Source organism: Microtus oregoni, unplaced genomic scaffold (genome assembly GCF_018167655.1).
Source record: "Microtus oregoni isolate MIOR12 unplaced genomic scaffold, Mior012 000073F_001, whole genome shotgun sequence".
NCBI classification, from domain to species: Eukaryota; Metazoa; Chordata; class Mammalia; order Rodentia; family Cricetidae; genus Microtus; species Microtus oregoni.
The window spans coordinates 1683129-1695815 of record NW_024543981.1 but is presented as its reverse complement, the minus strand read 5'-3'; the positions used below and the strand labels follow the sequence as shown (position 1 = coordinate 1695815).

The 12687-nt window shown below is 48.8% G+C and overlaps 1 pseudogene; it reads right to left on the bottom strand.

The window, feature by feature from the left end:
* Nucleotides 1-9696: 9696 nt before the first annotated feature.
* Nucleotides 9697-9873, bottom strand: LOC121441084 (annotated as a pseudogene).
* Nucleotides 9874-12687: the final 2814 nt, after the last annotated feature.

Sequence of the window (12687 nt, the reverse complement as noted above, 5' to 3'; positions counted from 1 at the left end):
TCTGGGTTTCTGTCCCCACCCGATGTTCTTCCCCGTGGCTGGGGTGCAAGGGAGTTGGCCTTGGCCAACAGGCCTCTGAAGAACCCGTGGGCCACGGTGGTTTTCCTTGCAAGGCTTGTACAAACACAAGTACCTGCTGTCCCCAGACTCAGGCCTAGTTGAATTTCACCTGGGTGGGACTGGGGTGGGTCATGAGTTCCTGGAAGAGTACTTTAAAACTGCCCTCGGCGATGGACTCTGTGGACCCCAGACTGAAGCTGTTTCCCACGTGGGACCATGAGAACAGCACACTTCATTCACAAAGGTTTATCCTTTCTTCTCGGTGCAGCAAACAATCCGGCGGCTGATACCAGTGAGATGGGCAGCTGTTCCTCAGGATCAAACGTGCAGGAGGCCAGGTGATGTCTTAAAGCAACTTTGGCCTGACCCAGGAGGTAGTTTCAGTGTGGTTTTGTGCAGAAACTTCTGCCCTTTTCTGGGAGACGGCTACAAACGGAGAGTTTGGTGTTTCGTGAAATAAGCCAGCACCAGAGACGACAGTCAGCTGTTTTCTCTCATTTGAGGATCCCAGATTATAAATAGGTCCATAAAATGATATCACCCGAACTCAGAAGGGAGACTGGGGAGAGGCAGGCAATGGCCAATAGAGGGGAAGGTTTGAGGAGTGGAGGCCGACTCTGGAGGTGGAGTGTGGTCACGTGGCATGAAGGTTGAAGAGACACTGCTGGGTAATAGAGGAGGAGTAAGTAGCGGGAAGGGATTGAGGATGGAGGAGAGTGAATACGGCTGTAGTTCACGAAAGACGGCTGGGCACACCTTTATGAAACCCATCAGTGCTGTACAGTGAATGGGCTCCGGTCAGCATGTAGTATACCAACCCCTAGGCTGTCACAACATGACACAAAGCCGCTGCTTGCGGAGAGGAGACTCTTTGTGGAGCCCAGTGCAGTTGGGCTGGGAAGGCCAGGGATGCAGTTTTCATGAGTCATCCAGCACCCAGCCTGAGGTTGGTTTCCTGGGGATATGGCTGACTTTGAGTCACCCACGCTCCAGTAAGTAACCCTTAACCGTGTGCCCATATGTATCTGCAGTGAGCTCTTTGGTTCACTGTGAAAACCTGAATAAAGGAGTAAGACCAATGACCCGGGAGAGGCAAATCCGACTTTGCCTCACATGAGCGCTGGTCTCTCCGAAATCGCGTGCCTCGCCTGCCTTTCCTTCAGAGCGAAGTTAGGATGTTTGTCCTCAGTTAAGGATTCTTGTGTGCATTTTTCCACAGGGAGCCTGTTCAGAAGAGGATATGGGATTTCAAAGGTGTGTTTGAGCAGGTCTTGCTAGTCCAGGAGCTTTCTTTCCGACCCTACAACTCAAGCGTGGTGAGAACGTGGTCGCCTGTCAACAGGACAACAGGAGTCTGTTAACAGTTCTGTCGCTCAGGGGATGGATTTTTATCATCATTATTATTAATTTTTGGAAGAGTAAATTGCCATTGTCGTCTAGGGGCTACCTTTAGCTTAACTTTTCACTAGCTGCTCTGAACAGGGGGATGTTGCAGCTGTCACTGAGGCGGGGAGGGGGGGGGAGAGTGTCCTGCTTCCTGCATTGCACTGGAGATGATGGGCAAGCAGGTTGATCTCTGCTTTTTATCTTACTGCACGAATGGTATGTGGCATTTCGGCAGCTGTTTTTCACCTTCTGAATTAAGTCACTTTTCTGGCTTTCCAAAGTTGCCCTCCTCCAGGAACCCCTGCCCAAGAAGGGCTTGGAGAGCAGCATTTAGGCCGTACACACCTGTGAGCCTGTCAGGGAATGGTGAAGGCAGCCAGGCCGTGGCCCGGCAAGAAGAGTGTCATGGCGTGCGAACGAACATCAGCATCACGCATGCCACACTAGCTTATGGTCTGTCGTCCACGGTAACCAAGTCAGAGTACCACACGCCCCTCAAGCTGAGACAGCTTTTTTTATTACTTGTGTAGGTGACCCTAAAACAGCATTACAAGAGAGACATCGTCAATTCTTTGCCGGTGTATAGAGTCAGTTCATGCAAGCAAGGATGTCCGACAGCATTCCTTCTTTGTGGTACAAATGAACTGCTTGGTTTTTGAGGTTTCCAGAAAACGGTTTGTCAGTGGTGGTCACTCGTCAAAGCACGATGCCCCCGTTTCTGTATTGCTAGCACAGAGGAGGTAGAGGCGGGAGAATCCAGAACTGGAGGTCGTGCTCGCTTACCTCTCAGGTTTGAAACCGGCCTGGGCTACGCAAGAGGCGGTCTAAAATTTAAGAAAAGAAAAATAGAACAAAGAACAAAATGAACACCAGATCTGTACATACTCCTTCCTGTTACCGTGTAGGTGGTATGTCAGGGATGAAAGAGCGCCTCTTCCTGTGGATATTTGATTTAAAGTGATACCATTTCCTTTGTCGACTAGGGGACATTACCCGGTCCTTCCTGGCAAAGAGGAAGCAGTTTGAAAAGGATATACATGCCTCTTTCAGAATCCTGAATGCAAACCTCCACAGTATTTTCAAAGCGCAGCAGAAGTCAAGGTAAAGTTGTGACCGACCCTCTGTAAAGGAAACCTGTACCGCTTTCGCTCTTCCTTCCAAAGTCACTCCCGCCTGCCATTGTGACACTGTGCTGAGTGGAGTCGATAATGGGACCTAGGTAGCACTGCTTTTTCTCTGTGAGCTAGTCCTGTCCATAGCTGGAGGACCGCCCCCCTCGTTTATGCCGCTCGGGTGTGTTAGCTGCAGCAGGACTGGTAAGAGAACAGTTCCTCACCTGTCAGATGACAATACAGATAATGTCCTGTGAGGAAGGCCAGGCCTCTGTGGTCCTCAAAACTGTACCTTTTAGGATGTGCCATCGGCGCTCTCTTTGGTAAATCGTCGTCCCCGCGTGGGGAAATGGTTCTGTGCACTCTTTGTGTATGTGACTCCGAGAAGATGAAGGGTATGTTGCCTTCAGTACACGGACTTGGGCTTTCAGGATCTCTAGGTTACTCCATAAGGGGAAGGGAAGATGAATCTAATTTTAAGCTGGAAATGCAATCTTGGGAAACGTATGCCTCCGAGCATCCTCGGCGTGCGAGAGGGAAGACGCACAAAGTGATGACACTGGTAGCAAATTAAGACAAGTTCTTCTGGGACGAGAGTGATATTTCCGCCTCTCAGGAGACAATTTAATTCATGTCCCCTTTCTCTTTTGCGCCTGGCTCTTGTCTCAAAATGTGAAGTGTGTGCGTCCTTGCCGTAGCCTCACACAGCGTGGCAGTGCTCAGTAATTGTGACTGTGTTTCACAGGCAAGAGCTTCACGCCATGCACTCCCAGATGTTTGAGTCGCTGCATCAGGGGTGGCTGGACGATGTGGAGAGTTCAAGGAAGCAAGAAGATCACCTCGCTGTGAGTGTCGCTCTTAGCTTGGAATAGAGCCACCTTGTCTGTTTCCGAAGTGGCAGGGCTTTGATGCTTTGATGCTGCATATCGCCACGGAAAGGGACCCGACAGGACAGGACAGGACATGAGCATCGGGAGACAGGGAGGGTGGTGCTTGTGTCCCCGAGAGACTGGCCGTCCTCTCCAGCTTGCTTCTTTTTCTGTGGAGGGGTGGTGTGGTCATGGCTTAGGAGCCAGCATAGGAGGGAGGCGGAGTAGGCACTGTTTGGAGAGCGCAGGAGAAGGTGTGGGCTTGGGTGCTCAGAGGGAAAGCTATACCATCCGTGCAGTGCAGATGCCAAAGGTGCAGGACAGGGTGAGGGTGCGGTCCCAGGTAGACTTCTGACACAGTGACGAGGGAGGCAGAGTGAGAGCAGTCCCTGTGGCTGTGGCAGAGCAGGTGGAGGCTTAGCGTTCAGAGGTAGCTAAGTGTTCATGGACACAGAGTAGTGCTGTCTTTGAGGAGTCTTTCGTCCTGATGGATGACAGGGCAGTACTCCCAAAGATGCTGACTTCCAAAAGTAGTGAAGCAGAACCTGGAATCTGAGGGAGATGGAGACAGATTCCAGTCTGGCGGTGAGGAGCATGTTCTCCGGACCCCACTGATTGCCATGCAGCCATAGTCCTGCTGCTTGCTCCTTATGAAAGCTCAGAAAATGAGTCACCTCCCTGCCTCAGTTTCCTAGGAGGGTGAAAGCAGAGCCATGAAGAATCCCCGCCTTTCTAGACTTTGTGTATCGAGTGCTTGCAGTTTTTGACATGTTGCTGTGGAATGTTTGACCACAGGAGCTGCAGTATGTTTGCTATTCGTCTTCCCTGCCCTTCTTATTAGGTCGATAATACAGTTGATGGGATGATGTCACACTCCGGGGAATGACTGATTGATGAAGAACTTTGGGGGGGGGGTTGGGAGAAGGGATTCCTTGGAAGCTAGTCCGTGCCCTCGGTGTCTTAAAAATACTTTATGAATAAACAAAGGAACGTTTTGTGCTTAATTTTGGCAAGTGAGGTGGGAATCCACAGATGAGGTGGGGCTTATGTTAATTTCAAACTGAATAACGATTTTATAGTATTTTTGCACCAGCTAGACGGACTATCTCCCTCTGTGACAGGTCAGGTCTTGTTATGTTGCTTTTGGCACTGAAGGGCATGTCTCAAACGCGTTCTTGAAATGTCAGCACACAAAACATCACGGGAAGCGATTTCTGTGACTGGCAGCAGGGTTGGATGTTCAGTTGTACTGACATTTTGTCATTATTCTCCTACGTTTCAGCTTATAACTTTGAAGCAGATGAAGATTTTACAGAAAGCTATAGGCGATCACGAAACCACGATTGGAAACGCTAAAGATTTATGTGACACATTTTTGAAGGTCTGGTAGATTGCACTTGTCAACAGAACACACCCCTATGCCATGCCACGTGTCTACAAAAGGAGAAGACAGATTGGCCCTTTCTCAGCTTGTGGGAGAAGTAATTAGTTTTGCAGAGCATGATCACACTCTCTTGGGAAAATTTTCCCCACACCTAGGAGCGATGCTAAGGTTTGTTTGACCTGGGAAGCCGATGACAGTGTCGGGGGCAGCTTTCTAGCACAGGAGCTGGTGACGAGAGCTCTGCTTAGAGAGGATCACAGTGCATCGCAGTGATGAGTTATGGACCTCCGGTGACATTGCGATGGAGATTGGCACGTCTGGGGATCCTTCTGGTTTTCTCTGACTGTTTGGATTGGACAGATCAGTGAAATACACAATGGGCAAGGGTAGCTTTTATTTTCTTTCATACATTTATAGTCTTCCGACATTAGCATTGTTCTCCAGTGTTGGTGGTCATGCGTTTCAGCATCTCCCCAAGAGATGTGGGAAATGAAAAAACTGGTAGAGGGTTAATCCTCTTTGAACTGCGAGCTGGCAGTTCTACCCTTGCTGAAGCTCCAGGTCCTAAGTGACCTCTGTATATCCAGGGATTGAAGCAGCGCTTCAATGGGAATTCTTTTTGATGCTCTCATTAAAATGCTCTGTGAAAGATCTCTCCTCAGACCCGACTCAGATGCCCTATCTAAAGTGCTCCATGTGTCATAGTAAATTGAATGTTTTCAGGATGCTGGCGAGGAGCTAGGTCTGTCTTCTCTGAGCAAGTGTGAGTACCCCTGTTGGTACCCTAGTGAATATTCCTAGCACCCCCGTGTACTCCAGGAATGTGCCTATAAGCCCAGAGTGGTGAGGATAGAGACAAAAGGATCCCTGGGGCTTGTGGGACCACCAGAACAGTCAAACTGTAAAGCCTCATGTTTCGTGAGAGACCCTGCCTCAAAACTTGATGTGGTGAGGAGTTCTGGAAGGTGCAGGTATTCCCGAGTGCACACGTATGCTTGCAGACATGTACACGTGAAGGAAATCACTTTGAATATTTATGACCTCTGGTCGCCATACTCAAACACACGTACATGCACACTCTCCTGCACCCCCATGCACGCAGAAATATAAGTTAGTATTCAAGACCTTGAGAGCCACCTACATACATCTAGGCCTTTAGGAAGAGCTTAAGAAAGGGAACATGCAGCTCTAATGCAGCTGAATATTGCCTGGGAGTCTGTTGGAAGAGCCACCCAGAAAGGCTCACTTCTCACTGTGGGTGCTCAGTGTGAGCAGCAGCAGTAGCTCAGAGGGAGCCTTGTGACTGGGTTTCTCTGGCTTCCAAGGTGGTCCCTTCTGCCCTATGCTCTTCTGCCTCTCTCGCTCTCCCTCTGCTTCTCCACCCAGGATTCCCTCCTTTCCAAGTCCTCAGTTCTGCCTCTGAGAGACTGTTGTCCTGAAACACGGCCTTTCCCTCTCCCAGATTTCCCGGTGGCCTTCTTGCTTTGTTCTCTCTGTTTCCTGTCTCCTCTGCACAACACCCTCTACCACACACACACACACACACACACACACACACACACACACACCCCACACACAGACCTTCTTGATAGCTTCACTGGCTGCTTGCTTCTGTCTCTCTGTCTTCACTCCCAGAGTACCAACTTCCCCTGAAGTGACTCCCATTCCCTGCCCATGCTTTGCTTCTGTTTTGTGCCCAGAAAGCACCATGTGCACTGTCTTCCCTAATGTTTTTACTGCTTTCAGTCGCCATCTGTGTCCTTTTCAGCCGCCAGCCCAGCAAGCTCCCCTTCCATACCTGTGTTCAGCTAGTGTGCAGGTCATCTGTTCCTAAGCTGCTCTGGACCCTGGGAATAGGGCAGGGACTGGACAGGCATTTTGCCCTTTTCTGGACAGAGGGCGACACACTTCTTTCTCCTCTGTGTCCACCCCTACAGTGTCCTTTGAGAGAACAGAGGGATTTGAGTCCTGGCTTGAGCTTTCCTTAGACCGAAGGGTCGTGGGATTGCACACTGTGTGTTCTTCGGTGAAAATCACATTCTATGGGCATGGCAAATGGCTCCTTCCTCTGAGCAGCCTTGGGGGTGTCCAGTGTGGGAATCCTTGGGGAATCTCCAATGTGGGCCCATGCCTGGCCTCCCAGGTCTGCCCCACGTGAGGCCTTTAACATATCTCCACCCATTTTCCAGATACGTCCCTTTGCTCTTCTTGTCCCACAATGATACCACCTTAAAATGGGGGACTGGAAGGTTTCCTGAAGTGGAGTAACTCTTTATGTGCTGAAGTAGCCACTGTTCTTACTCTGCATTCCTAACAAGCATCCGTTGGATATGCAAAGTCGGTTCTTTTAAAATTACATGAGGTGAGGTGTCAAGCCAGACTCAAGTGGAGATTTGTTCGTTTGTTTGTTTCAGAAAGCCAAGGACTTGCATGAACATGGCAAAGCTTTCATTGGTGGCGAAGAAAGTGAAGTGAAGAAAGAAATCTCCAAGGCGCAGGACAGAGTTATCATGGAAAGTGTAAGTCGTGGGTCTGTAATGCTGTGTGCCTCGGGATGGCTTCCTAAGGGCAGAGATGGAACAATGATCCCCTAACTCTCCGTTTTCCCACAGCAAGAGCAGGATGTGTCCGTAGTTGAAACGTACCTTCAGTCCCTGGTCCTTACAGCTGTGAAGAAACCTTCTGAAGCTCACCTGGAGGAGGCACAGGGAGCAGTAGCCGTGCCCAGAGGGTGTTAGTAGTAGTCAGTGCAGCTCCTTTCTCTTTACTTTGTTGGTTAGAAATCAGACTGAGACTCTGTTGACCATGAAGTGAACCCCAACAGTTCTGTGAGTAGCAACATTTAAGTGTGGACCCTCCTGACCCTGACATTCTCCCCAGCAGGGCCAGTTACATTCAGGAAGCAAATGTCATTTGATTTTACGACAGGCTGCTTTGGTTCTCTGTCACCTGCCCAAAGTGAATGTTACCTTGCTTATTTCAGGAGGAAATAAATAACGGTGGGATCCGCCTTTCCGTGCTTGCTTTCATTCATTCATGAGGTCACAGAGCCAACTGCATTGCAAATGGGCCTTTACAGGAAAACCAGCCCCACCTGCTCACTCAGACGTACAGTAGAGCACAACTCGTAGTTTCGTGCTCAGATGCACTAGACTGTTAACATGGTTCCCGAGGCAGAGCCAGATCTTCACGTGTTGGCTTAGAGCTTGCAGTGGGGCTCTGGCTTTTCCCAAAGACATCCAGACTCATTTCTGGCATTATTCAACACTGGCTGGAAGATCCCTGCCCTTCCCTTTGGTCAAAAATATTTTATCTGTGAGTGTGTGCATAGGCACTTACAGTTTCAGTATTTTAGGTGGGTGTTCCACGAGCATTTTCTAGTGTTCTCTTTAGAGTTTAATTTTACTCACGTAGTTCTGCGTGTGCGTGCTTGTGTGTTTGTCTGACTCTTGTGTCATTCTCTTACTCTTGTCCTGTGCTGTATCTTTTGAAGGAATCCCGAGAATCTGTGTTCAGTACATTTGACATTTATCTTCCTGGGTGTGTACTTGTTGAGTCTTTGCGAGCATATTCCAAGTGTGTGTCGGTACCAGGAAGGTCAGACTTTAGGCTCAGTTCCCCTAGGGCTTGAGTTACAGGGGGTTGTGAGCTACCCAAAGTCGGCGGTGGCTAGCTGAATCCCAGTCTTCTGGAACCACAGATGGAGCTCTCAACCATGGAGCCATCTCTCCAGCCCTGTTCAGCACACTTGAAATTGCTTGACCTTTTACCCCGGAGTTTGTGAGCTAAGCCTATTCTTTGTGTAGATTACAGAAATGAACCTATGATGGAGAACAAAAGCCTTCTGGGAGGGGAGAGAGGAAGGATGATCACATTCTCCTGTCCTTTCCGTCCTGTGGCTCTGCCTACCACTCTTTGTCCCAAATTTTCATGGTGAATTCTTTTCTAGTCTTCCTTTGAAGGCCAACCTGATGGATTTTTTATTTACAAAAATGTTACGTGTGTGTGCACGTGCACACGTACACAGATAGGACAGAGGATAGACCTTGGGAGTGAGTCCTGAAGGTGTCGGACCTGGAGATTGGACCCAACTCATCAGGCCTGGAGGAACGTGCCTGTTCAGCCATCTTATTAGCCCATTGACTTTACTACCACATACATCCCTCCATCCCTCCTCCCTCCCTCCCTCCCTCCCTCCCTCCCTCCCTCCCTCCCTCCCTCCATCCCTCCTCCCTCCCTCCATCCCTCCTCCCTCCCTCCATCCCTCCTCTCCCTAGTATTCCCTTCCTCCTCTTGTGTTTCACCCTCACCCATGCCGTGTGTGTGAGTGTGTAGGGCAAAGGTTGACACTGCGTATCATCTGTAACCCCTCTTTTCCCAGACAGGATGTGATATTTATTACTGAACATGATTTAGTAGGGTAGAGGGTAGCACCGCAGTAGAAGCCCCGAGGAGTGTGGGGCCCGCCAATGACCATGGGACCAGGATTGGTGATGCAGCTGACCCCTCGGCCATCAGGAACGAGTCACTTCTCAGCGACTGTGTCCTTCAGATCAATCTACATTCAATTTAGTGAAGCCTCACCTCTTTGAGAGAGACAGACAAAGAAGAACTCAGTGAGGAGAACCAGGGCAAGAAAGTGGGAGGAAGGGGCTTAATAACACCATTTGCCTTTGGCAGCACGGAGAGCTTGAACTTGGCTTTATGTAGGGCCTCCATCCGATGTTCCTTATTCTGAGGCATGATTCAGGTGGACGTGATGGCCTGGACAGTGAGACCCCTGGCCGTGGTGACCTGAGGCTTCCTTCCCTAGGGCACAGCGAATACCTGTCTGGGGCCAAGATTGGAGGCGACATTGAGGTCAGAGCTCGAAGAGCCTTCAGAAGATTGTTTCCAAGGTCCCTTTCGGGGAGCCCATACAGGCAACAGGGTGAGGTCACTCCAAACGAGTGTGCTGTTGGCAAGCATTGCACACCAGGCCCCAGTGAGAAGCTGCTGGCAACCATTGCACAGTGGGCCCCGCTGAGAAAGGGGACCTCCCGTGCAGCTTAGTTGGCTGCAGATTTACCTTATCTTTTAAGACACAGTCTCTCAGTGAACATGAAACTCACTGATTTTGTCAGGCGGAGTGGCCAGAGAGTTTTGCGGATGGATCCAGCACTCTGTCCTCCACGCCAGACATGCTGGCTCTAGGGTTTAAGAGTATTGCTGTGCCTGGATTTTCCGTGGGCGCTGGTGATCTGAACTCAGGTTCTCATGCTTGCACGGGAAAACCTAACCCACTGAGCCATGATCCTTGCCCATCTTTAATTTTATGGTCAGTAACATTAGTGTTAGAAATGAATGACATCTGCGGTGCCATTTCGTTCCACGTACACATGTGCATGGATGGTGTGCAGCCTCACCATACTGCTACCTTCTCCCTGCTCTCAGATGCTACATCTCACAAACCTTTCTCTCTTCTCAAGGGCTGGTATTACAGACACTCACCGTTGGCCGGAGATGTGGTATGTGTATGTAACTGTGCGTGTGTGTATGTGTCCGTGTATGTATGTGCAAATGTGTTCATTCAGGTTCCCGTGGAGGGTGTCCGACACCCCAGAGGGGGAGTTATCAGTCAGTCTTGGGACACCAGACAGGGTTCCTGGGATTTGATCTCGGGTCTTCTGGAAGAGCAACAAATGCTCTTAAACTGAGTCGTCTCCACAGCACCCTGTGCTGAGGTTTTCAAAGGTTCTGGGGATCTGAACTCAGGTCTTCATGCTAATTCAGCAAGCATTTTACCCGCTGAGCCATCTCCCCAGCTCCATGTACATATTTGTTTCATAGGCTTTGAACTCAGAAATTTTATCCGTTCCTTGTCCACACTGATGATGCATACAGAACACATTCTGTGACAGTTCTCATTATTTCACTGTGTGGCATCTACACTTTGCAAATGTGGGTCTGCCTCCGGGGGCACATTTCAGCTCCTATCACAGTGTCCCAGTCTGTGGGGAGCAGGAAGATCCTTGTGCTCACAGATCTCCTGGGAAACCAGGAACGTTAAGCATGCAGTAATGTCTTCTCAATGGAAAAGATGTGAGACCTGTTCTTCCATCCAGAAGGCTGGGGATTGGAGGTGATTAATAGCCTGGTGATCTTCACTATCTGTCGGACCAGGCCATATCAAGCTCCTACAACCAGGACCGGAAGGCAGATAGTAATCTAAATGGCTCCTATGAGCAGGGGCTTCCTATACTCCACAACCAGGACCGGGGATACCTAAGAGTCTAAATGACTCTAACATACTTTGTACAGCCAGTGGCTCCCCCAAGCTCCCACAACAATTACCAAAGATACCAAATAGCCCAGATGATGAGTTCAGATCCCCAGAACCTTTGGAAACCTCAGCACAGGGTGGTGTAGAGACGGCTCGGTGTTTAAGAGCACTTGTTGCTCTTCCAGAAGACCCGAGTTCAAATCCCAGGAACCCTGTCAGGTGACTGATAACTCCCCCTCTGGGGGGTTTGACACCCTCCTTGGGAACCTGAACGAACATATTTGCACATACATACATATACACATACATACACATGCACAGATACATACACATACCACATCTAAGGCCAATGGTGAATGTCTATAACACCAGCACTGAAGAAGAGAGACAGGATAGAATCCTGGCACTCAATGGCCTAACGCTCTAGACCAATCAATGAGCCCCATGGTCACAGCGTTACCCTGTGTCAAAATAAGTTAGGTGCCTGGAGTATGTCTGGCTTCCACATGCAAAATCACATCTGCCGGCATATGCACATGCAGTTGTGAACACACGCACACATGCATGCACATGCATTCACGCACATGAGTTCTACATACATGTGATGTGGGAATCCCCTCTGTATGCTCTGAATAGGTTTAATACCGTTGGTTAATAAAGAAGCTTCTTTGGTCAATGACAGGGCAGAATAAAGTTAGGTGAATGCAGGGAGAAAGACGGCAGAGTCAGGCAGATGCCATGCACCTGCCGAAGGAGAAAGACACCGGAAACTTACCTGTAAGCCACAGCCTCGTGGTGATAAACAGATGAGTAGAAATGGGTTAATTTAGGATGTAAGACATAGCTAGGAATGTGCCTGGGCTGTCGGCAAAACTGTGTTGTAATTAATAAAGTTTTTGTTGTGAATATTTGGGTCTGATTGGCCAGGAAATGAACATGAAGTCTCCACTTACACATATGATCACATAAACATACGTACCACATACCAAAAGATCTGCACACTCTCACACACACATATCCACACATGTGTGCTACACATATGAACACATATATATGAACCACATATCAAAAGATTTACACTTGCAAACATACACAGAGGTGGACACATGCATTCAAAAGCAAGTGTGTCTACACATAGAACACATATATATGAAGCACATACCAAATGATTTACACACATCTGCAAACACGCAGAGATGCACACATGCACTCACACACAGGTGTGCCTACACATATGAACACATTTACACATGTACTGCATACTAAAAGATTTATGCATAAACCTGCATACACCATACACGTGTATTCACACACACATGTGCTACACATAGGAACACATTTACACATGTACCACATACCAAAATATTCTCTCTCTCTCCCTCTCCATCCCTCTCTGTCTCTTTCTGTTTCTCTGTCTCTCTCTTTCTCTCATACACACAGGAGTACACACTAGAATAATACAAGATTCAATGATAGGGTAATAGATTTTTCATCTACTACTGATAGAATATCTCAAGTAGGAGATATTCAGTGCTGGAAGCATTACTGAAGGTCCATACAATCACAGATATTTTGAACAAAGGGGGAAGTTCCCCTAGATAATTCACAGTTTAG